Raw genomic sequence first — 26602 nt, forward strand, 5'->3', positions numbered from 1 at the left:
GGGGCTCAATCCCAGGACCCTGGGATCATGACCTGAGCTGAAGGCATACGCTTAACCGACTGAGCCATTCACGCACCCCTGTTTGTTTCTGGGAGTAATTCTAAAACTATTTTCTGTGTATTCTGGGATTGGGTAAATAAGTAAAAATATTATGGACAATGGGATTCAAATTTCTCACCGAGAGAAAAGAGTTACAAATAGGGAAAGAGAGAAGAGTAAAATATATCCTATAGTACTGGATTAGAGTTGGACAAGACAGTATGATTTTTAATATAGATAGATATGTATATATGTATTAAATTTTTTAGTTCTGTCCACTGAGAAAGCTCAGAAGCAATGACACTCCAGGAGCAATAAGCACATCTGCACCCAGAACATAGTTTCTAAATTCCATTTGCTACTGAAAGGAACCAGGGCTCCTTGGAGAACTGGCTGATTCCAGAATTAGAGCTGGGAAAGAATAAGGTGAACCTCATATGATGCCTCATATTAAGCTACTAAGTTAGAAAGTGCTCAAAGAATGGTAGGACATGTCCAAATGATAAAAAGTCATACTGAAAGTTCTCCTCCCAGCCAAGTCTGGGACAATTAAGCATAAAAATAAAAAATGATAGTAATGTATTATAACCCATGGGATAAAATAAAAATATGTAAACATATAAATAAATAACAGAGTAAGTAAATAGATGTGGGAAAAGGGAACGTGAGTTTTTACAATAGGATGTCAGCTAATAAATGTAGAAGGAATGATGGGATTAGAAAATCACTATTTGGCAACCATCATAGTAATAATTGAATCACTAATGGACAGTAAAGCTAGTGGGTGAAATTCGGATGATAAACAGGATATTTACATAGTCAAAAAGTATGTTCTTACATGATATTTGTTAATTACAAAGAGAAAAGTAATAAATTTATAGTGGTAAAGTATGAATGGGAAATCTTGGTGAGAGGTATACAGGAATTTTTGTGCTATTTTTACAATTTTCTTTAAGTTTGAAATTATATAAAAATTACAAATTAAAAAGAAATGGTAATTAAGGTACTTCCAAGGAGTTTGCTAAGTTACAGTTAGACAAAAGCTGTCATAGTGTATATAGCAAGTTGATTCCGCCTGCCTCCTTAGCAGAGCAGCTTATGGAAAACCATCATTTGGGGGAAGGGAGTGGTGGGAGGTCAAAATCCTTATTAGATATTTCCTTGAACAACATTTTTTTAAAATAATTTTTTAAAGATTTTTTTGAAGTAGCCTCTAACCTACACACAATATAGGGCTCAAATTTACAACACTGAGATCAAGAGTTGCATGCTCTACTTACTGAGCCAGGCAGGCGCCCCTAAAAATATTTTGTCTTTGAAAAGATGTAAATCTGTTGGAAGAGTTTTTTTTTTAAGATTTTATTTATTTATTAATGAGAGATACAGAAAGAGGCAGAGACATAGGCAGAGGGAGAAATAGGCTCCCCGCCAGAGAACTCAATCCCAGGACTCCGAGACCATGCCTTGAACCAAAAGCCAATGCTCAACGACTGAGCCACTCATGCGTTCCTGTTGGAAGAGTTTTTGATAGCAATTTTTAAAACTCCCTGTTATGTACAAGGGACAAATTCTGTTTCTAATTGTTAAAAGAAGAATTGGATGAAGATTTCAATCCCAGGAGACCTAAAAATCAAAGAAATAAAACAATAAAGAAATAGAGTCACTTCTGTTCTCCCCCCAGAGAGTAAATTTAAATAGAAATTAATGATTATTATGGCAGTTATAAAGTCTTAATGTGACTGGTGCATAGACATGCTCCAAAACGCTTTTTTTCCCTATTATGTAGAAATAAGTATAAGATCGTTGAAAAGAACTGTCCTGGGGAGAGAGGACCCCCCAAGGGCCTGAGGAGCCAACCGCACCTCCAAGTGGTTTGAACTTCGAGCTTCTTATAGTCCTGATGAACAATTTCACTTTCCTCAGGTTTATGACACTTGGAACTTCAACAGTTGGAGGTTTATGCACTTTGGGACTAGTCAACACTGTGCAGAGTTCAAAGTACTAAGAGACATGGGATCAAAATGGCTTCCAGGAAAAAGACAGAGACAAGCAAATTAAAGCGTAATTTAGAGGAATTGTTGGATAGACTAATGTAGCAATTACGAGATTTGAAGGAACACGTAGAGGACCTTGATACAGATGAAGAAACCAAAAGGAAAGCTCTGGAACAACTAAGTGAATTTAATGATTTGCTGAAGAAAATCCTGCCTGGAAATGACTTTGGTAGATGAGTTAGGTTGAATGCAACTGGATATCCAGGCAACTATCAGCCAGGTCTTTCAAACCCCAGAGGTCATCAGATGCTTTGCAAGGAAACAACCAGGTCAGCTTCAGATAAGTTTAGCAGAGATGGACAGAGATCTCACAGTGGGAAACCTGGAAAGGCCTCTACATTCAACAGAAAAGGGAGATGCTAACAGTTCTCAGGACACCTGGAGAGAAGCTGACTGCAGATGAGGAGGGCTTCTTGTCAGCAAATGCAGGTGCTCTACTCAGCCAGTTTGAGAAAGTCTCTACAGACCTTGGCTCTGGAAACAAGGTTCTTGCATTGGTAAGCTCTGAGGCTGAAAAAAAAGTGACATAGTGTGGAAACTTGGCATGTGGAGCATATTCTTCCTGCAAATGGCCGTTTGTCTCCTAGAGATTTTTGAATCATTGCAAAGAAATCAAGAAATTCTTGAAATGCATCGATAACCTAAGAAAATGTGAGAGCAAAATGTACTTGTGGTTTCTGGTTATACCCTTCATCATTATGCTTTGTGTAGGGCTACCTGCTTGAGTGATCCTAGATTGTTGGGATGAGGGATACATTTGGACCTTATTTGTTATGTTTTGTGTGTTTCAGAGAAAACAGAAGGAGCACAATTTCTCCACCTATTTTTATTAAGCCTCCTTGTTTTTTGTTTTAAGCCTCCTTGTTTTTAAGGGCTGACAGTAAATGAAAAGATGTAAACTAAAACATAATAAATTAAATTAAAAAATAAAGGACCTGTCCTGGTAATGAGATGATAATACTACTTCTGTGATTATTTGCCAGGTACTATTCTTCTTTTTTAAAAATAGTTTTTTAAAGTAATCTTCTCACCCAAAGTGGGGTTTTGAACTCACAACCCCAAGATCAAGAGTCACATACTTTACCAACTAAGCCAGCCAGGCACCCCTGCAAGGTTCTATTCTAAATATTGTTCATATATATATATATATATATATATATATATATATATATTAGAGATTTTTATTTATTCATGAAAGACACACACACACACACACACACAGAGAGAGAGAGAGAGAGAGAGAGAGAGAGAGAGGCAGAGACATAGGCAGAGGGAGAAGCAGGCTCCATGCAGGGAGCCTGATGCGGGACTTGATCCCGAGTCTCCAGGATCAGCCCTGAGCCGAAGGCAGTGCTAAACCGCTGGGCCACCCTGGCTGCCCTTGTTCATATATTAATCCATTTAATCTCACTGCAACACTGAGTACTAAACACTATTTGACTCAGTTTACAATTGAGAAAACCAAGGTTCTCAAATTTTCTTGATTAACTGTCTCAGTAAGTTTTTTCATGGAAATTCACACCAAAAGAAATACCTAATAAATCCATTCATTAGGTTGGTAAATCCAACTATCTTTTTGGTGTGTGTGTGTGTGTGTGTGTGTGTGTGTGTGTGTATGTGTGTGTTTTAGAGAGAGAGCACGCATGCATGTGAGTAGGGAGAGGGGCAGAGGGCGAGAGAGAATCTTAAGAGGTTCCACACTTGGCATGGAGACTCAGTCTCAGGACCCTGAGATCATGACCTGAGCCAAAATCAAGAGTTGGATACTCAGCCAACTGAGCCACCCAGGTGCCCTGCCCTGTTATATCCAAATAACATATATTTATGATTTCACAATTTAGTAGCCATTAAAATTACAAAGAACTAAAAGAGCAAATAGTATTCTTACTTCATTTTTAGTCAACTTACTTGCTAATGGTTTATGTGATCTTGTTGGGTGTTGTACAACTTCAGAGCTTCGATTAAACACTGACACACTCATTTATGCTCCACACTGATATTCATGCAGTACTTGCTTTTCATCAGAGCAACCACATAAAACCCAGCTTTGCAAAGATATGACATCCTCAAAACTATGATCTACCTCATACTGGAAGTCACATAATTTCTTTTTTTTCTTAAGGATTTTATTTTATTTTTAAGATTTTATTTTATTTTATTTTAAGGCCCAACATGGGGCTTCAACTTACAACCCTGAGATCAACAGATGCATGTTCTACTGACTGAGCCAGCTGGGGGCTACTTTTTTTTTTTTTTTAAAGAAGTTCACATAATTTCTTTCTTTCTTTTTTTTTTTTTGGAAAAAGATTATTTATTTTAGAGAGAATGAGTGGGTGGGGGCAGGGTGGTGCAGAGGAAGAGGGATAGAGAGTATTAAGCAGACTCTGAGCTGAGCGTGGAGTCTGACATGGGGCTCAATCTCACAACCAATGGATCATGACCTGAGCTGAAACCAAGAATTAGACATCCAATCAAGTGTGCCACCCAAGTGCCCCAGAAGTTCACATAATTTCTAACAAATGTTGAGTATCACTGTATTGCCCTTAAAATGGTTAAATATTCTACATCTCTAATAAAGGCCATGTGTGAAAAACCCACAGTAAATATCACACTCAATGGGGAAAAACCGAGACCTTTCCCTCTAAGATCAGGAACAAGACAAGGATGTCCACTCTCACCACTATTATTCAACAGTGTACTAGAAGTCCTACCCACAGCAGTCACGTAATAAATATAAATAAAAGGCATTGATACTGGTAAGAAAGAAGTAAAATTTTCATTATTTGTAGATGACATGATACTATACATAGAAAACCTGAAAGACTCCACCAAAAAGATACCAGAACTAATAAATGAATTCAGTAAAGTCACAGAATATAAAGTAAATGTATAGAAATCTGTTGCATTACTATAGACTAATAATGAAGCAGCAGAAAGAGAAATTAAGAAAACAATCCTATTTACATTTGCACCCAAAATAATAAGATACCTAGGAATAAACTTAACCAAAAGGTAAAAGACTTCCACTCTGAAAACTATAAAACATTGGTGAAAAAAACTGGAGATGACACAGAGAAATGGAAAGATATTCCATGCTTACTGGATGAGCTCATTGGATTGGATTGGAAGAATAAATATTGTTCAAATGTCTATACTACCCAAAGCAATCTATTGATTTAATGTAATCCCTATCAAAATATTAACAGAATTCTTCACAGAACTAGAACAAACAATCCTAAAATTTGTATGGAACCACAAAAGACCCTAAATAAGCCAAAGAAATTTTGAAAAAGCAAAGCTGGAGGTATTACAATTCCAGATCATATTACAATTATGATATGTCCAATTCAAAACATATTACAAAGCTGTAGTAATCAGGGCAGCCCGGGTGGGACTCGATCCTCTCCAGGATCACACCCCAGGCTGCAGGCGGTGCCAAACTGCTGCACCACCGGGGCAGCCCTCTTTTAAGAAAATTTATTATTGAAAATTTGAATATTCTAAACCAGTATACAAGGGGCTTGTTTGTTTTACAAAAAATATTATTTGAGACTCCCTAGTGCATTTTTTTTAAGGGAGGGAGAGGAAGAAGGGCAAAGAGGGAGGGAGAGAGAATCTTAAGCCAACAAGTGGCTTGATCTCAAGACCCTGAGATCATGACCTAAGCCAAAACAAAGACTCCGACACTTAACCAACCAACTCAACCACCCAGGAATCTTGAGATTCCCTGATGCATGTAAAGTATGATGTGGTTCCCTAAACTTAAGACTATTCCTAACTTTTGTGAACGCATTATGATAGAAAATACCTTTTTTACATCTCATTTTGCATTTTGTCTTTAGGAAGATAGGAAGCAAAACATTCATCTTCTGTGTACAAAGGGAAAATGAGGCACAGAGTGAAGTGAGTTGAGTATCACATAGTAAGAAATTAGAAGGCATCATCTAATCACCTGGGTTATAAAAAATCATGCAAGGGATGCCTGGGTAGCTCAGGGGTTAAGCGTCTGCCTTTGGCTCGGGTTGTGATCCCGGGGTCCTGGGATCATGTCCCTTGTCTTATGTCTCTGCTTCTCTTTGCTTACGTCTCTGCTTCTCCCTGTGTGTCTCTCATGAATAAATAAATAAAATCTTTTTAAAAATCATGTAAAAAAATCATACGTGGCATGTTAGGTTCTAACCATGATAGTTCTTTTCACAATAAGGCAATGATATACAACAATCAATAAAATTAAAAACGTCCATTTTCCCAATGATTTTGTATTAAACCTAATGTATATGGTTTTTGCTCAAGAATTTAGCTCTTGATTCTACTGACTGTGCTGACGTAGTCAAAATAATGCCAGAATATGGTATCCTGTGAGTGATGTGACTGACATAATCTTAATGACAGCCGGAGGAGATGCTCACTGCTAGTTTACTCCTATGGCCCTGATAAAGGATTCACTTTGATTAGTGTGACGTCAGTATGTATCAATAGCATGAAGAACCGGGCAGCCCCGGTGGCCCAGCGGTTTAGTACCACCTTCAGCCCGGGGTGTGATCCTGGAGACCAGGGATGGAGTCCCATATCGGGCTCCCTGCATGGAGCCTGCTTCTACCTCTGCCTCTCTCTCTCTCTCTCTCTCTGTCATGAATAAATAAATAAAATCTTAAAAAAAAAAAAAAAGCATGAAGAACCAAGAAAGTTTCACTTCACTTTGCCATCATCATTTTGATGGCAGATTGACCCAACAAACCCGGGGTTCCCAGAGCATTGAGTAGAACAACTCTGAAGCATCTTTGCAAAGTTGTTCTGCAGTCCAGCCGGAAATCTTCGTTGGGGCCTCTGTTGTTTGAATTCTGGGGAAATTACAGAGCATTGCCTTCCATAGCCAGTTAGCTGTATGTTGCCCTTTTCTTTTCACTGTTCAGGCTGAATACCTGAGATTCTTTAAGATAGAAATGAAGGCATTTCCCTGGGTCCTTGGGAAAAGCAGGGAAATCTAAGATAATCCCGATGGAGAAGTGATCTTTTATAGATTCAAATGCTAGATCTATTATTGTTTAGGTGTCCTGAACAATTGTCTTCAGGACTGTGAGCCAGAGTTCCCTATCCAAATTTTCATTTAAATGTCATGATGAATTGGTTGCAAAAAGAGGATGGGGAGGAATGTGAAAGAGTTTGTATAACAAAGAACCATAAATCATCTCTGGTGCAGTGGGCCCCCTACCATTCAGCCTGTGGGCTTCTTGTCAGAGGAGCTGCAGGGAGAAAGAGGAGAGGGTTAGGGTCTTCCAGCTGCAGGGCTGCAGCATCCCCCAAACCAGGAAAGCCACTTACCCCTGCCCAAATCCTCCTTGAGGTTATTCATTTATTCATTTAGGAACTGAATGACAGGAACAGGGAAATCTCTATCAAGTGAGTGTGGACTATAGTGCAAAGCAGCATGCAAGATGCTACTGGGATGGGAGGTGGAAGGAAGGGGAGAAGAACAGTGATGAATAAACTACGGTCCCTGTCATAGTATTTATTAGATGTGTTTATGGCAAGGACTCTATTCACCCCATCAGCATAAACATTGGTACATAATTAGGGTGTGCCTTGCATTGTGAAACAGGTGGATTTTTTTAAAGATTTTATTTATTTTTTTTCATGAGAGACAGAGAGAGAGAGAGAGAGAGAGAGAGAGAGAGATGCAGAGACACAGGCAGAGGGAGAAGCAGGCTCCACACAGGGAGCCCTGCTTAATCCCGAGTCTCCAGGATCACACCCAGGCCGAAGGTGGCACTAAACTGCTAGGCCACTGGGGCTGCCCAACAGGTGGATTTCTGAGCCTTACTGGCATTAAAGTGAATTTCCATCCAGCAATTCTCCTCTATGTTCTCCATAAAGCTGTACATGTTGCTCTTGGTTGGAATTAGTTTCCTCCTTCCTTACATTCCTGTTGTCCTCTCTTTGTGTACATACCATATCTTCGTCATCAGGCCTTTTTGAGACAACCATCCTAGAGCAGAAAGTAGAAAGAGCCTGGGCCTGGAGCCAAACAGGCCCAAAATAGAATCCCAGCGTGGCTACTCATTAGCCATGTGCAATCTGGATTAGTTTCTCAATCTCTCTAAGCCTCAATTTCTTCCTCTGTAAAATGGGAATAAAAATAGTTCCTATGTTTAGATCTTTGTGACGAAATGAGATGCGGTATGTCAGTATTTTAAAAAGTGCCTAGAAAATAATAAGAAGCATTCAGCAGTAATTAGTCATTACCATTAGGTGCTTACTATTACTATTAGGTCATTATTATTTGGTGAGGAAACCAAAGCTCATAAAGCTTAAATAACTTAGGTATGTTACAACTGGGAGGAAGTATGGCACTGTATTTAAGGACTCTGGGGTCACATTCCTTTCCTGCCATTTACAATTTATACAACCTTGAACAAAAAAGTTTCATTTCTCTTAGGCTTCATTTCTTTCTTCTTCTTTGTACAATGAAGATAGTGGCTTATAACACCTGCCTCACTGCTTATATTAATGAGGATTGAAGGAGATGATAGATGTGAAGTGATTGGCATACAAGGTGCACTCAGAAAATTGGAAGCCACTATTTTTACCAAAAGTCACTCAGTAGATAAATGGCAGGACCTGGATTTAAATGCAATGGGTCTGACTCCCCAAAACTTAGCCTTTTGTAATAAAGTCACTACCAGCTCCTTTGCTCTCTGAGCTAGAATTCTAAAAAATTAGCAGATGCAACTAACATTTAGAAGACTTTTCTCAAGTGCAATAAAATTCATTCATTTTCCTCTTTTGATGACTGCTTTACCTTGTTTCACAAATAGGTATTCACACACCCATAATCTTGAACTAGCCTTTCCATTCTCTCTCTCTCTCTTTAAAGATTATTTATTTATTTATTCATGAGACACAGAGAGAGAAAGACAGGCAAAGACATAGGTAGAGGGAGAAGCAGGCTCCATGCAGGGAGCCCGATGTGGGACTCGATCCTGGGTCTCCAGGATCACGCCCTCGGTTGAAAGTGGCACTAAATTGCTGAGCCACCCGGGCTACCCTCTCTCTCTCTCTCTCTCTCTCTCTCTAAACATTTTTATTTTATTTATTCATGAGAGACACGGGGAGTAAGAGTCAGAAACATAGACAGAGGGAGAAGCAGGCTCCTTGCAGGGAGCCCGATGTGGGACTCGATCGGAAGACCTGAGATCACCTCCTGAGCTGAAGGCAGATGCTCAATCACTGAGTCACCCAGGCCATCCCTAGCCTTTTCTCTCTTAATCAACTATATATATGTATGTGTGTGTGTGTATATATATATATATATACACACACACACACACAGAAATTATATACATATAAATATATAGTTTCCCTCCCAACATCACAGAGGCATAGCCAACATCTCAAAGAAATGTACTGCTGACTTCCCAACACAGAAATCTTCAAAACACTTGCCTTTTAAAGAAATCATCATCCCAGGGAAAGCATTACAGGGACTCTTTTGCAGTAAGGAATAGGATTAAAACTCGAGTTTGTGGAATGAAATCCAAGTGAAAAGGAAAAGCAAGAGCTTGCCTTCTTCCTCCCAGCAAGCTCTGCCTTGGAATACTGCCCCTCTCCACTCCCAGGAGGGGCGAGAGCCCAGCCTAGGGTCAAGGAGTGGTGACCAGGTTAGCAACAAGGGCAACAGAGGGAGGAGACAAAAGAACAGCAAGTGGAAGCGGCTGGCTGAATGCCTGAGCATGTTTCTTTGCTGAAAGAGAATGGCCCGACACTAGCTCAAACTGAGAGAGAGGAGGGTGGAGGGGAAGAGGACAGCTAATGGATGGGGTGGCCCAGCAGGGGTCAGAGGTCATGAGGGCAGTCAGTGAACTAATTGGCCACTCTGTGTGCATATTCACTTTCTGCTTCTAGCCTTACAGCTGGGCCTTGAGAGAAAGCCCTGGGGTTGATGCTGGCTTTATTTTTGCTCAAAGATTTGAAGCTAACCGGGGAAAAGAAACTAAAACTGAAAAGTGAGACCAGGACTCTATTTTCTTCAGGATCAGTTGACTAGGAATAGCCTTCTGCAAAGGAAAATGCTAGATTTCACTTCATTTGATCACTCCTTCATTCATTCATGTATCCCTCTCCATATGTTAACTAGATACCCTAGGACACATTTCAGATGGGAAAGGATTATAGACACCTATAGCTTAGAACACAGATTATCAGAGGGAGGCCCAGGCTTTAGGCATCATCTGATACAGCTCTCTTGCTTTACAGTTAAGGAAATGGGGAGAGCAGTTTGCTCAAACTCAGAGAGGTAGCAGAAGGAGGAGCAGAGCCCCAGCCTTTTCACTCTGTTCAACGATTTTTCTATTACACTCTTCTCAGAAACACATTAATTTTGAAAACTTGTACAGACTGGTATGGTTAACAGCTCAGCCTCTGGCCAGACAGCCTGGGCTGGAATGCTGGCAACCAGCTCTGGAGCTTTAAGATAGTTACCTCACCTTACAAAACGTCAATCTGCTCATCTGTAGAAAAATAGGGTTGTTATGTGAATTAAATGAGGCAAATGCATGTAAAGTGAGCATGTGCTTCAATAAATGTTAACTTTTACTTATTACTACTGCTATGACTTTGGAGCCTGGGATAGACTGGACTTGCAATGACAATCATGTAGCACAATGCACACTATTTTGTCCCACGTGAAAATCCTCATTTCCCCTCCATTAAGAGACCTCAAGAGGATCAGAGGGAAAATGGGGAGTCCTGTCTGAACTTTCTGCAGACAGAGCTGTCCCAATTTAAAACAAGCTGACTTGCGGTGAGTCAATACATGCAAAAGGCTGAGAACAGTGCCAGGCACATGGATAGCACTCACTTAAGTTTGCTAGTTGTTGTTACTAGCATTGTTACCTGGAAGGAGGGAGCTCTTTGTCATCCAAGAGGTTCAAGCCTAAGACTGGCTTTACTTTGGTCAGGAACATTGTCAGGAAGGGAAAGGAGGGTTGGCCAAGATGAGGTCTGAGCTTTGTGAGGTTTTTCTTTTTGGAGCTTTTTTGCCTACCTCTTCCCAGAGTTCTGAAGCAGACCATCACTCTGGCACCATTACACAGTTACAGGTGGATTCTGGAACAGGTAAAAAGATGAAAATACAAAAGAGACATAGACCATCTCTAAACATGGGCTCTCCAGCCCCACCTGGGACTTTACATTAGAGTCATAGAGTGGAGACCATGAGCTTCAACCCAAAATATAATTTTGAAGATCCCTTTTGTCACTTGTTTTTCCCATTTCATTCATTCATTCATTCATTCATTCATCATTGGAGTATAATTTACAGATAATAAAATGACAGATCTTAAGTGGTTCAGTTCAGTGAGTTTTGATAATTACATACACTCATATAATTTCCACCCAAAGCAAAGTATAGAACAGTTCTATCTTCCTAGAAAGTTCCCTTTGTCCTTTCCAGTCTAACCCTTAATCCTTCTCTTCTCTCAAGGCATTTCTGAACCCTAGATTCGTTTTGCCTATTATTGGATTCCACACATTTTTTGTATCTGGCTCCTTTTTTTTCATTCTTTTTTTAAAAGATTTTATTTATTTATTCATGAGAGACACAGAGACACACACACAGAGGGAGACAGAGGCAGAGACATAGGCAGAGGGAGAAGCAGGCTCCTTCTGGGGAGCCTGATGTGGGACTTAATCCCAGGACCCCCAGATCATGACCTGAGCTGAAGGCAGATGCTCAACCACTGAGCCACCTAGGTGCCCCTCTGGCTCCTTTTCTTAAGCCTATTTTTGATATTCATTCACATTGTTCATGTATTAGTTGTTCGTTCCTTTTTATTGAATAATACTCCATTATATGAGTATACCACAACTTATCTATTTTCCTGGGATGGACATTAATTTATTTCCAGTTTTTGGCTGCTATGATTATTCTTACATATTTTCCTGAGCCTCTTGCATTTATATTTTAATTATGAAATATATACAGAACAGTTCAGAGGATATTCTAGATACTCATGTTTACTGCTTGTATTTAATAAAAGTTAACATTTTGCTATATCAGTTCTTTTTTGAAGAAAGTTTATAGATTTAGTTGAAACTCCTTTTGTATCCCTCCCCACTCCTATTGTCTTCTCATGCTTCAGCAGAGTCTACTTTTCTGAAGTTGGTTTGAACTTATTCTGTGGTTTTATGTATTTAAGAATATGTATGTATGGAGCAGCCCCGATGGTGCAGTGGTTTAGCGCTGCCTGCAGCCCGGAGTGTGATCCTGGAGACGTGGGATCGAGTCCCATGTCGGGGGGCCTGCTTCTCCCTCTGCCTCTTGTCTCTCTGTGTCTCTATGAATAAATAAATTAAAAAAAAAAAAAAGAATATGTATGGATGGATCTGTTTTCATCTAATATGGTGGACACTTGGTGGGCCTTTTCCATCCAGAAGGCCATATCTTCTGGGACATTTTTCTTGGATTATTTATCTGAGAATTTCTTCTCTTCTGTTTTCTCTGCTCTCTCTGGAACTCCTGTAATTCAGGTGTTGGATCTCCTCCATTGGTCTTACTTTATTTTTTCTCCTATTTTTCTCCTCCTTGTCTTTTATTAAAATTTCTGGGAATTTTCTCAACTTTTTTTTTCCAGTCTATTTATTAAGTTTTCCATTGATGTTATCATATATATTTTAAATTTCTTTTTAAAATTTGAATTCCTAACTTTTTTTATTTCTTGAATGTTCCTTTAAAATTTTTTAAAAATATATTTTATTTATTTATTTGACAGAGAGAGAGAGAGAGAGAGCTAGCATGAGCAGGGGGAGGGGCAGAGGGAGAGGAAGAAGCAGGCTCCCTGCTGAGCAGGGAGCCCTACTCCAGGCTCCATCTGGGGACTCCAGGCTTTATCTGGAGGATCTTGGCTCCATCCCAGGACTACTAAATCATGACTTTTGCTGAAGGCAGCTGCTTAACCGACTGAGCCACCCAGGACACCTCCCCGCCCCCATTAGCTTTCTAAAGATTTCCATCCAATCTTGATTATTTTTCACTCCATCTTCATCTTCATTGCCTCAGGTATTTGGTAGACCAACTTCCCAGCTTTCTCCACTTATCTAGATTGAGATTCAGCTTTCTTCAGTTTTTCGAATCAGTTATCTCTCAATTGTTTGCTTTCTAGCTTCCAAACTTTTATTGCCATAGTCTCCTCTCCCATTCTCTTTATCCTTGTGAGTTTACACCTTTTATAAAAAGAATCTGCTGTTATCTTAGTGAGGTTTTGGGGGAAAATGACAGTATGCTCAATCTGCCATCTTTACCTGGAAGTCACTCTTTTTTCTTTTTTTAAGATTTTATTTATTTATTCATGAGAAACACAGAGAGAGAGACAGCGACACAGGCAGAGGGAGAAGCAGGCTCCATGCAAGGAGCCCAATGTGGGACTCGATCCCAGGTCTCCAGGCTTCGCCCTGGGCTCAAGGCAGCGCTAAACCACTGAGCCACCTGGGCTGCCCTGGAAGTCATTCTTATTGGGATTTTAAGTTGCATTTCTCAAAATACTGATGAGGTCAAGTACCTTTGCTTTTTGCAAGTACCTTTGTTTTTTTGTCCATTGTGTTTCCTTTTCTGTAACTTGCTTATTCAAATTCTTTGCATATTTTTCTCTTAGGTCCTTATTAAAAATTGTATATAATATATAGTATATAATTTATAAAAATTGTATGTATAATTAAAAAGTATATAAAAATTAATTTGTCAGACTTTCTTATATAATCTGGAAATTTACCCTTTGTTAGTAGCATTCATTGTAAGCATTTTCTCCCCCTTTGGAGCTTGACTTTTCAATTTGTAATATTTTTTTCTCTTTTAATATAATTAATATAGGGTGCCTGGGTGGCTCACTTGGTAAAGTGTCTGCCTTTGGTTCAGGCCATGATCTCAGGGCCCTGGGATCAAGCCCCAAGTCAGGCTCCCTGCTCAGTGGGGAATCTGTTTCCTTGTCTCCCTTTGCTTCTCCCCTCAGCTTGTACAGGCTCATGCTCTCTTTCTCTCTCTCAAATAAATAAATAAAAACTCTAAAAATATATGTATAATTAATATATTAAGCACATTTAATATATTAAATCTCCATTTAAAAAATCTCCATTTTAACATAGTCAAATTTATTCTTTACAGTATTGTGCTGTAAAATTCTAAGAATTTAAAAATTTTGCTTTTTCACATCAAAGCCTTTAAGTTACTCTTTATACACAGTGTGAGATAGGAAGATAATTTTACTTTTATTTTTCCATATTGATAATCATTTTTTCTAGCACCATTTATTGGTTGTCCATCATTTTCCCAGTGATCTGTGATACCATTCCTGTAATATATCAAACTCTTACAAGCGTGGGTCTATTTCTGAGCTATTTCATTTCATTGGATTTAGTTTTTTCTCTATGTGTCAGGATCACACTATTTTAATTACAATAGCCTTATTAAATTTTTTCACTTGTGGTAAAGTAAATGCCTTCTTTTCCTTCTTCTTCAAAATTGTCTTTACTATTTTTGGCTCTTTTCTATCATATTTTATGATTAGCTTGGAATTTTCCTATATACAGATATGGCCAAGTTGAAATTTTTATTGGAACTATATTGAATTTGTGGAGTAATTTGGGATTTAAAAAATAATATATTCCATCCATGAACATGGCCTATTTATTTAGATCTTCTGTCAATAAAGTTTATAGTTTTTCCACTTGAATTAACACTTCTTTTATTAGATCGATTGCTAATACCTACATGCCTTTTAGTTTTTTTGGATATGATGACAGAAACTCTTAAAGATTACACTTCCTACTTAGTTTTTGCAGGTATGTAAGAATGCTTTTGATTTTTTGATAAGCTGCATCTGAATTCAGCAACTTTGTACAATTCTTATAATAGTTACAATAATTGGTCTCTAAATTTTCTTGGATTCTCTACAAAGACAATCACATTGTAAACAAATAGCAGTAATTTTATTTTTTCCTCTCCAATCATTGTACCTTTTATTTCTTTCCTTGCCTTTTGGCATTGCCTGGATAGCCACTAAAATATGAGTGAAAGTGGTAAAAGTTGATAACTGTTCGTTAAAGGAGCATGTCACCTTAATTATGATACATTATCAGAACTATTGGCTCTGGAGCTATGCTGTGCCTGATAGGTCTGTACCAGCAAAATGTATATGCCTTTGGTATTTGAGAATAGGCATTTTTATTCTCATTTAATAGATGAAGAAACAGAAACTCAAAAAGGTAAATAAGATCACATAGATAATAAGTGGAAGATTCAAACCAGAATCTTCTAATTCATAGTCGAAAGCTATTTCCATGATTCCAAACTTCCCCCTAGCTAGCTATCTGTGCTAATGTGTCACATTTCTCAGCTAACACATTGCATTTTAAAAGAAATAATTCAGAACAAACAATGGTTTTTGCCCAGCTAGGTGACTCTAATAGTGGGAGTGTTAGGCAGATATTGTTTTGCCTAACAGAAGATTTGGCCCATTTATAATTTTTTAAAAATAAACTCAGACTTTCAGAGTTGAATGGTTTCTTTTCTTTTCCAACCTCCTATTTAATATAGTTATCCCTATCCTACATCTCTGAAAGATGATCCTCCAGCCTTTACCTACTGCTAGGGTGGATTCACTTCATTGACAAACAGTTGAATAATTCTCCTATAGTCTATGATCTGCCCTGTGGTTCAGAGAGCAATGTGTTTTCTCATCTACATCACACCTCTTCAACTATTTGTTCTCCTTAGATCTTCCCTGTGAGACTACGCATCTCCCGGATGTTTGCTATTGTCTGGATGAGATAATTTCCAGATTTTTCATTCTTCTGATTATTCTCTTCTCAGTGGTTTCCAGTTGGTCAATGTCCCTCTTGAAAAGTGATGCCCAGACTTTAAGGTGGAGTCTGATTGCAAACAAGTGGGGCTCTTATGTCACATGATCTGGACACAGTGACTTCTATTGATGCACTCTTGATTTTGTCTTCAGTACTATGGTACATTGCTGACTTAAGTTTAGGGTTAACTAAACCCATATATTTTTCATTTGAACTACATCACTGAAAATCTGTTATTTGTTCAAAAGAGAAGAAAAAGCTCCCAAAGCAGGAATACAGGAAAAAATATATATATACATATATAATTTATATTTTAATATAAATTTACATTTATATATAATATTAAATTTATATTATATAAATCCCATTAAATTTGGTCATTTGTATTCCTACTTCATAACCAGCCATCTATAAATGTGATAAAGCATGCCTTCTGTGTATTAGTGAGATCTGGACTTGGGAATGCAAGGAGAGGTTGTTCTGCATTGCCTAATAATTCAGGCTAGGAGCTATGGTGGCTTATTTGGCTTTTCCCCCATTCTATTCCCTCTCCCCTTTCTGCAGCACTTCGGAGCTCTTTAGGTCAGGGTGAGGTCTGTGGGGAGGCAACTAGGACAGAAATCTACTCTGTTATAGGGACAAAAGGGGAAGTATCTGCAGCTTGGAGGCTGCCAACAGGTTACCAGGAAACACCTGATTAGCCAGGGAGGGGCATTTGGGGCTGCTGTCCTGAGACAGGATAAAACTCAAATTTCAGAGCATTGAAATTTCTATAGAGTTTAAATTACTTACGTGAGGGAACCTAGGTGGTTCAGGTGGTTCAGTCAGTTAAGCATCTGCCTTTGGTTCAGGTCATGATTCCAGGGTCCTGGGATGGAGTCCTGCATCAGGCTCCCTGCTCAGTGGGAAGTCTGCTTCTCCCTCTTCCTCCTCCCTGCTTATACTCTCTCTCACTCACTTTCTCTCTCACACACATACTCTCTCAAATAAATAAAAAAATATTTAAGAAAAATAAAGTTCTTACAGGAAACCAGAAATCTCATGATTTTTAAAACTTTCTTAAGAGATGATAGAAGAACCCCAGGAAGGGAAGGGACAGCAAGAGTCAGAGTTCTTTGCTCAGCTTTGTACCATCTGGTTTAGCGACGTTATCATTCTTCTATCTGACTAACACAAATGAATTTCAGGGTATGCCTTTGAGATCAAAATCCTAGCTGCCTTGCTCCTCTCCTGCTGGCCAATCCATACTTACAAATCAATAAACCTTCCCCTACTCCTACACCAACACATGTTCCTCATTTCCACCAAATATTTGTAATTTTGCCTGGACAGTATTTACAAGAACAGTGTTGCGTGACTCCAGTGTTGACAATACAATAATAAAAATTGCAAGCATGATATGGCACTTACGTTGTGCCACCCATTTACCAAGTACTTTGTATGCATTAACTCATTTTGTTTTGGAAATCATCCTTTGTGGTAGAGACTACTATTATCATTGCTTTACAGGGAAGGAAAGTGAGGCACAGAGATTAAGTGCATGCTTAAGTGGTGGCTACTGAAAGTGGTGTGTAGGATTGGACCATGGCAGCCCTGATGTGGTGTCTGGGCTCTAAACCACCACGGGCGCTGCATCTCTAAACTGTGAAGGAAGCTGCCATGGATACTTCACGTGTTGGACCTGCAGCCCCAGACCTGGGTTCCTGCTGCAAAGCAGTTTTTCACCAAATAATTTCCTCTTGTTATAATCATCAGCAACATTCCTTTCTTGAGTGTAGAATCTTCCAGGAGGCTTCAGATGAAGAAATGTAAGATCAGAGTGTTAAATAATGTCCTTGGGGTCATGCAGGGAATAAGTGACAGAATTAGGATGTGAACCCAGCTCTGGGTGACGTTAGGGTCCACACACCTTCCCCTACAGTAGAGTACATCTACTCTGGGGCCATCTCTTCAGAAAGCCTAGACGCTCTTACTATCCTCTTCTATGTGGGATGGCAAATGGGGAGGGGGGATTCTTCAGGAAAAAGTCATCATCATCATCATTATTACCAAAAAATCTTGTTAAAGATGCTACTGTCTGGGATGCTACAATCTGGGAAGATTTTTCATGCCTTTTTGAGGATCCCTGAAAATATGAGTGTTTCATCATTGACCGGGCAGAAAAGTAAGTTGAAAGGTAGGTAAGGCCTTCAGTAAGTCCTAAGATAGGTTTCTCCATTCCTTGAACTGATTGGCTGGATTAATTTACTGCTTCTCATATACTATTCTCTGCTCTTACATTCAGATCAAGCATAAAAGTTTGTTTTCAGAACGTGAGTTGTGAGCAGAGTTCTTAGAGAACCATATCCATATGCTGGTGTCTGGGATCACTGGGCTATGCCCACTCCTGTGCACACATGTGTGTATGGACACATATATACCTGGCACAGACCAGCACACGTGCTACACCACCATGTTCATGGTGAGCAGTTCCTGGAACCAAGGGTAGCCTTCAGGGGAGCAGTGCATGGGCTTGTGGTCTCCACTCCCGGTACATTGGTATGCCCAGTCACACCATCCTGTGGTGGGGTGGAGCCTGCCCTCTCTGAACTGAGTCCTGGCTGGGGCAGTCTTTCCAGAGGTGTATCCAGCAGCCTGGGGACACAGTTCCCATCGGGCCTTCTCAATGCATCCCCTGGTCTGGGACTGGCAGGGCAGGCTGGCAGGCATGCCCACTTCACAGCCCCCTACAGGTAGTGTTCTGTGCTCTCAGCTGCCCCCCTTTTCTTAGGTCAAAAGGGAAAGCATTGTTGCTGCTCCGTGGCCAGGCAAACAAGCAGCTGGCTTTGAAGTCCCAGGGAATTTGCTCAGGCTGGAGTGGGGAGGGTGAAGGAGAGGCCCACAAGCCTCCCCCAAACTGTGTTTGTGAACTCCACCCTCCCAGCTAGGTCTGACGCATTTGATGTCTTGGAGGAAGCGGGAGGAGAGAGGCATGCTCTGGGGGTCCTCAGAAGGATATTTTTACATCCTTTAAGTCCTCCTGGGTCCCACCTACGAGCAGAATGCAGACTGGGGCCTGAGTCCAGAGGAGGCCTGCCATGGAAGGAAACACCTAGTCTTCTCCCTCCGGGGTGCCCTACTGGAGTGTGGTTCAGGGCAAATTGCAGAGGGTGCTGCTTCCCTTGGGTGATGTTTTTATTCAGGTGGCATCAGGTGAAAGTGGATGGCAGGGGAAGATGGAAAAGCACTGCTGCCTTTAGCAGCCATGGGGCCAGCCATTCATCATAGAGTCTTCTCCCCTTCTCCCCTCTATCACCAAAGCAGCACAGGTGGGCAGTTTACCTTGTCCCCAGGGACAAGCTCTGCCTCAGGAGCTATAGGTATGACCAGAGACACTGGCCACCTGCTCCCTCCCCCAAGCATAACCAGTTCAATACCCTGTACAATGTCAGCCATGAACAGCTTACCCCATCCCTCACCTCTCTCCTGTCTCCTGCTCTCTGTCCCTCCTGAACTCCTCTATCTGGCACAACCAGATGCACACACTTCTAGATTCCCCTCTCCCCATGCTGCCCTGACCTGTCCCCTGTCCCTACCTACCTCCCCCCTGCCCTCCCTTCAATGTCACGATTGAGAAAGAGCTTCTTTGCGATAAGACCTGGAAATCTGGAGTTGTAAATCCTTCTAGGACGGCCGCCCTATCTCCGTGCCATGCTTGTGGTGCCACAGAAAGGAGGCTCACCTGGTTGTGACCCATCCCCTTCCTTCCCGGAGTTCTCTGCTCCTCCTCTGCAAACATGGGACAATGGGCAAATGGGAGTGACCTGTCTTAACAGGTGTTAGCCCAGCCTTACTTTCCTACAGGGTGATGGGGAGGTCACCCTCCGGCCCACCCACTCTGGGCATTCCTGATTGTGGAAGGACCCCTTTGATGCCACCCTCCCTTTGGTTCCCCCATGATTTCAGCTGGGGGAGGCCAAGCCCCCACTTGTGGCTTAGCAGGAAAAGTCACCACAATAGCCTCTGGGTCTGCAGGCTAGAGAGCATGCAGCACTTGTACTGTCTGGGAGGGTGACTTTCCCTTGCTAAGCCACAAGCCCCTTGAGGGAAGAGAGGGTTTCTTATTAGTCATTTAATCCCATGCCCAGCAGACTGCACAGAATACAACTCTTCCGTAAACAACTCCTATTTGGTAAATTGCTGTCATAGTCATCACCAGGAAATATTTACCGAGGCGTTTTATGTGCAAAGACCCAACTAAGCGGTAGGGGGCACGAAGATTAGTTAGACATCATTCCCAATTTCAGGGGCTTATGCTGGAGTCAGAGAGACCCAGAGGAGCTTCACTTGCCAGGCGGTCACAGGAGGGAGCTGGAGCTGGAGGCCCCAGGGAGTCTGCTTTGGCAACCAAATTTGACAAAGAGTAAACTTACAGCAGATAACCTCGGACCCAGATCCCGTTCACTGTGGATCTCTGCATATTCAGAGTAGAGCTGTTAACTCACTGGCTATCTCCCTGTCCCGCTTTTCCCTGTGTCACCTTAAAAAATGTGAATAAAACAGCACCTGGGTGGCTCAGTGGTTGAGTGTCTGCCTTGGGCTCAGGTTATGATCCCGGAGTCCTGGGACCGAGTCCTGCCTCGGGCTCTCTGCAGGAAGCCTACTTCTCCCTCTGCCTATGTCTCTGCCTATCTCTCTGTGTCTCTCACGAATAAATAAAATCTTTTTAAAGATGTGAATAGAAGTAAAAATGTTGTGTCTCTATTTGGAATGAGTTTCTTAAGCCGTTAGCCTGGGAACAGAGGAAGTAAAACTTGCCTTGGCCTCATGGTGACTGGAGCTGCACTTGTCAGCCATGGCCTTGCTGTTTGGTTTGGGCGCCCAGGGGATCTGAGGCCAGAGCTGCCACCGCCCCCAGGGGGAAGGAGGGAGGAGGTGCAGGTGTCTGTCTGGAGTTCAGTTTTTAACCGAGTGGCTCATCTGTGCTGAGCGCTATGCAGGCCACCAGAAAAACAGCAAATGATAATAGGAGTGTAACACCTCTTCTCAGGGGATTTATGTCTCCAGGAACCTGGGAGAAGGACAGCAGGCTGATCTCTTGAATCCGACGGTCAGCCCAGATGATGTGAGGCCGTTGTTGTACCAATGCCATTGTCTCATCAAGGGCACCTTCTCTGCATGGAGTGGGGGTCTGGCATCACGCACAGACGGTAAGAGTATTGTCACGGTGGTGTTTTCTGCACGGCTCTTTCAGGCCAGTGCCTCGGGAACTAAAGTATCATTAATGGCAGGGAAGAGTGAATTCGTGCTTCTCAAGGGACCGGGGGTTTTAGGTCACTGCAAACAGGAGACTTCTTTGGGATACCTGGGTGGCTCAGTGGTTGAGCATCTGCCTTTGGCTCAGGTTGTGATCCCAGGGTCCTGAGATCAAGTCCCACATCAGACTCCCCGCAGGGACCCTGCTTCTCCCTCTGGCTGTGTCTCTGCCTCTCTCTGTGTGTCTCTCATGAATAAATTAAAAAAAAAAAACCCAGGAGATTTATTTGAAGCCTCATATTTTATCTTTTTAAAAAAGATTTTATTTATTTATTCATTTATTATTCAAATTTGGCAACCAAATTTGACAAAGAGTAAACTTACAGCAGATAACCTCGGACCCAGATCCCGTTCACTGAGGGGCTTGAAGACAACTACTAAAGTGGATACTTCAGGAACTAATCACCTAAAGGGGTAGGAGTTGTCCTTGTGGCTGCCCTAGTGGGCTTTACCACTATACCCCACCTTTCTTTCCCTGACACAGCTGTTCCATATGTACAAGGAAACTGGGAATCAGGGTTGCTGCTTATCTGTTGAGGTAGAAGCTGGGTAATCCACTGTGGGTTTGTTATGGTTTCAGTATATCAATGGTTTTCAGATTTTATTTTGTTTATTTTTAAATATTTTATTTATTTATTCATGAGAGACACACAGAGAGAGAGGCAGAGACATAGGCAGAGGGAGAAGCAGGCTCCATGCAGGGAGCCCAGGACTCTGGGATCACAACCTGAACCAAAGGCAGACGCTTAACCGTGAGCCACTCGGGTGCCCCTGGTTTTCAGATTTTAGAAAATGCAACCCATTTATTTATTCATTCATGCATTCACACATGTGTTTACTCATTCATATGAGATACTGAAACTAGAATGATGACCAAGAGGGACATGGCCTGGGCCCCTTTAGAACTTGCAAATGGAAAGCCCTTACATGCCACCTTCTGTTCTCTTCCTCAGCACTGCCTGCGGAGGTGACAGTCATCCGCTACTTGGCATCATGGCTGCCCTCAGGCCTCTGGAGAAGCCCAAGATTGTTAAAAAGAGGACTAAGAAGTTCATCTGGCGCCAGTCAGACTGATAAGTTAAAAGTAAGCCCAACTTACTGGGAAACCAGAGGCACTGACAGTAGGGTGCACAGAAGACTCAAGGGCCAGATCTTGATGCCCAGCCATGCTTTCAGAAGCGACAAGAAAACAAGGCACATGCTGCCCAGTGGCTTCTGAAGTTCCCAGTCCACAGTGTCAAAGAGCTTGAAGTGTTGCTGATGTACAACAAATCTTACTGTGCAGAGATTGCTTACAAAGTTTCCTCCAAGAACCGCAAGGCCACTGTGGAAAGAGCAGCCGAGCTGGCCATCAGTCACCAATCCCAATGCCAGGCTGCACAGTGAAGAAAATGAAGAGACAGCTTATGTGCATGTCGTATTTGTGTTGGTAAAACAATGAAACTACAAAAAAAGAACTTACCAATGGCAGACAGAATTAAACAAATATTCTCCAGGGAAGTGAAAGAAACTCAGGCAGAGCAGGCCCAGGGCCTTCTGCTGCCGGCTGCTCCTGCCCTGGAATGTTCTGTCCAGAAGCATAAATACACAAACAACAGGTTCTGTACTAAGTCAGAGGTAACGGTGGATTCACCTCACCATGTGCAACTTCTCTTATGAAGGTAAAAAACATAAAACAAAATTCCTCTCCAAGTTCGCCCACTTGCCAAACTGCCCCAGGACGGTACACTAAACCCTAGGTGTGCGAACACGTTTGTGACAAAATTCAGAGTCTCACTGGATCCTCACTTTAGAGCTGTGAATCTAAGTGGCATGTTAAGTTCCCCATTTCACAGAGACAGAACCTGAGGCCTCAGAGAAGCGAAGCAGCCCCTTGAAGCTCACCTGGCCAGCACGAGACCGAGATGTGGCTACCAATGGGGCAGGAAGGAGTAGGGCCAAGGGTGTGACTCTTTTTTTTTTTAATATATATATATATATATATATTTTTTTTTTTTTTTAGATTTTTTTTTAAGAATTTTTTTTAAATTTTTATTTATTTACGATAGGCACACAATGAGAGAGAGAGAGGCAGAGACACAGGCAGAGGGAGAAGCAGGCTCCATGCACCGGGAGCCCGACGTGGGATTCGATCCCGGGTCTCCAGGATCGCGCCCTGGGCCAAAGGCAGGTGATAAACCACTGCGCCACCCAGGGATCCCAAGGGTGTGACTCTTAATTCTAATGAGCAGTGCTGGGTTGGAGGCCTCCAGGACTTGCCAGACAGACCCCCATGGTTCTGGAGACACTGGCCACTGCCCCTTATCTTTCCTCCCCATGACATGTGTGGATCTGATGTCTCTAGTGCAGAACAGCTCTGGACTCCGAGACTCAGCTCCGAGCTGGTGGGACAATGGAAACATAGGCTTTGGAATGTGTCCAAACAACACATAGTTCCATCTCCTCCTCCCCCAAAGACTGACCAATGACCCCTACACCAGTGACTGGATTGTTCCTGAGAAACCCAGAGTGACTTTGGCAACTGCCTGACAAAAGACTGTCACATTTTTCTACCCTTCACCTTTGGGGTATCTTCATCTGAACCTGCACTGCCATTTATAGGGGAATTCAACCAAATTTGGGCTAAGTTTGTTTAGAGTCACCTTCCTATGACATTAAGGCCTCCAGGAGAGTCCCTGAAAAGTCTGTGAGGTCTGCTAATTCCATTGCAAGTGAGGAATGTGTTTATTCTTTCATGGGGCAAAGATCCCCCACTCAAAGTGACGCTGCCACATTGTGTAACCAGGAACATGGGCTGTTGCTGATGTAAACAAATGGCCATGGGCAGACCTGCCAAGAGCCTAGTCTTCTTTTCCCAGAGGTGTTTCTTATGAATGGTTGTGCTCAGTGAAGCAATTTCCTGCCTTGTAAACTTCTGCCCAGCAAACCACATCTCCTATCTATCGCTGCCTGGCTCTGGGTCATAAAGCAATTCCCCAGAGACCATTCTGAGCCCGATCAAGAGTCCTTGAGTAACAAGAAAATTACCCTCCACCTGCAGACGTAATGACACTTTGCAAGCTAGTGGCTTTGCAGTTTCTGAATGTAAACATCACATGCCTTACCCCATGTCTTCCCTCCACTCATCTGAGATGTGGGGCCCACATACTTGATTCTCAGACTCTGATCCACTCCTTGGAGGCACCAGCTGACTAGTGACCCATTACCTTGACCCGAGGACCCTGCAGCCTGGAGAACATATTTCACTGTGTCTGATCATGATTTATAGAAGCAGGGCAAGAGAAGTTCAGGCAGGGGTCCCCGGCATGCAGAACACAGAAGAAGGTTTGGGCTGAAACAACAATGGGAGCTCATTGATTTGTACATTCATTTGGCTTGTTGTGGTCCCTCAACGTGGAAAGTCTTCCCCACTACCCCTCTGCCTGGTGAACTGTCACTCATTCTTTATGACGTAGTTCAAGTGTCTTTCAAAGAACCTTCTTTGATTTCTATCTAAACAGAATTGCTTCCATTGTCCTACCACTCTAACACCTACACACTGCATTGCAATCACCTGCTAATTTGTCTGTCTCCCCAGCCAAGCTGGGAACTCCCTCAGGGCATCTTGGAACCCCTAATACCCACCACACTAAACCGGCCCCAAGTCAATGTGCAAAAGAGGTTTGTTGAATGAATGAGTGAATGGGAATCTATTACATGCCTCTCTACCATACTTAGATGTTTTTCATAATGAAAACACAGAGAACACATTTAAGGGAATGAAGACCTGGGTTGGGCTGGTGAAGATAGGTATAGCCTAGGGGTTCTCTCCTTGAGAAGATTGCAATCTGGTCATCTTCCTGTGGATGATAGGAATATTTGCAGATGGGGTATAGAGATTGAGTCCATGGGTAGTTAGAAGTGATCTGTTGTTGGTTTTCCTTCTTGAGGCTAGCTCAGGAGGCAGAATGGGTTCCAAGCTGGTCTAATTAGCCCTAGAACTATACTAGCCATAAGACATTACCTAGGACCTCCACTTTTATCTATTTCTTCTCTTCATATCCCTATTTATATAAGTAATAACAATGAGGGGGCACCTGGGTGGCTTAGTCGGTTGGGCATCTGACTTTTGGTTTCAGCTCAGGTCATGATCTCAGGATCATGGGATTGAGCCCTGCATCAGGCTCCACATTCAGCAAGGAGTCTGCTGGAGATTCTCTCTTTCCCTCTCCCTCTGCCCCTCCCCACCATGCATGTGCTCTCTCTTAAATAAATAAAATCCTAGAAAAAAAATAGTAATAACAATGACTTGCTCCTTCCTTTGAAGTCTGAGGAGTTTGAGATAGTGGTGGTGGTAGGTATTCAGTGGGTCATTTTCCAGACATTTGACTAGTAAACTCCATGACATACGTACACACACTCATTCATTCAAAAAATATTTACTGAGTACCTCATATATGCCAGGTACCAAATGATGGGGCCCAAATACTGAACAAAAACCAAGTCCCTGTTCTCCTAGAACAGGGAGAAGACAGTCAGTGACAGTGGAGTTGGGGCCCATCATGTTTTCTCAAGTGGTAGTCCCAGAAGGACTGGATGCCAATAATTAACAGTAATCGGGTCATAATATACCAGGCAAAGGGCTTCATGTACCTTGCATCTTCTTTCATCATTATGACAACATTATTTTCAGATATAGAGACAGAGAGGCTAAGTAGACTTCCCAAAATCACACATCTAGTAAATGGGAAAGCCAGGATTTGAACTTAGATTTGTATTGCTCTCCAGCCTGAGCTCTTAACCACAACTTTATACAGTAGCAGCAAATATTTACTAGATGAACAAAGAAGTGGATGAATGGTTAACCCTAACTACAGTGGTAGCCTGTTGTTCTGCTTCCATAATACAAACGTGAGCAACACGTTTAAGTTTTTCATTTACTTATTAATTCAAACTTCTGCAAAGTATGGCTCCTATTGAAAGTAGATGTCCTAAAGATTAAGAAACTATCACCTTTCTCCTTACCATTCATGTTTCCTGGGCAAGGCAATCTCTTTTACAAATATAATGATTTTTTCCCTGCCAGTTTTGTCAATAAATAATTGGCATAAAAAGGTGTGTAAGCATGTAATTTGATTTATATATATTGTGAAATAATAATGAATTTTAAAAAAATTTTGTTTATTTGAGAGATAGAGAGCAAGGGTAGGTGGGAAGGGCAGAGGGAGGGGAGAAGCAGAACCCCCGCTGACAGGGAGCCCAATGTGGGGCTTGATCTCACAACCCTGAGATCATGACCTGAGCCAAAATTAAGAGTTGAACACCCAATTGAATGAGCCACCCAGGTGTCCCCAAAGTGGCCTTTTGAAATGGCTTTTCTCCCT

At 41.8% G+C, this 26602-nt stretch overlaps 1 pseudogene; it reads left to right on the forward strand.

Annotated features, from left to right (window-relative positions):
* The first annotated feature begins 1939 nt into the window (after nt 1–1939).
* Nucleotides 1940–22625, forward strand: LOC112918155 (protein LZIC-like; annotated as a pseudogene).
* The last annotated feature ends 3977 nt before the right edge of the window (nt 22626–26602 follow it).

The sequence above is a fragment of the Vulpes vulpes genome, chromosome 2 (genome assembly GCF_048418805.1).
Source record: "Vulpes vulpes isolate BD-2025 chromosome 2, VulVul3, whole genome shotgun sequence".
NCBI classification, from domain to species: Eukaryota; Metazoa; Chordata; class Mammalia; order Carnivora; family Canidae; genus Vulpes; species Vulpes vulpes.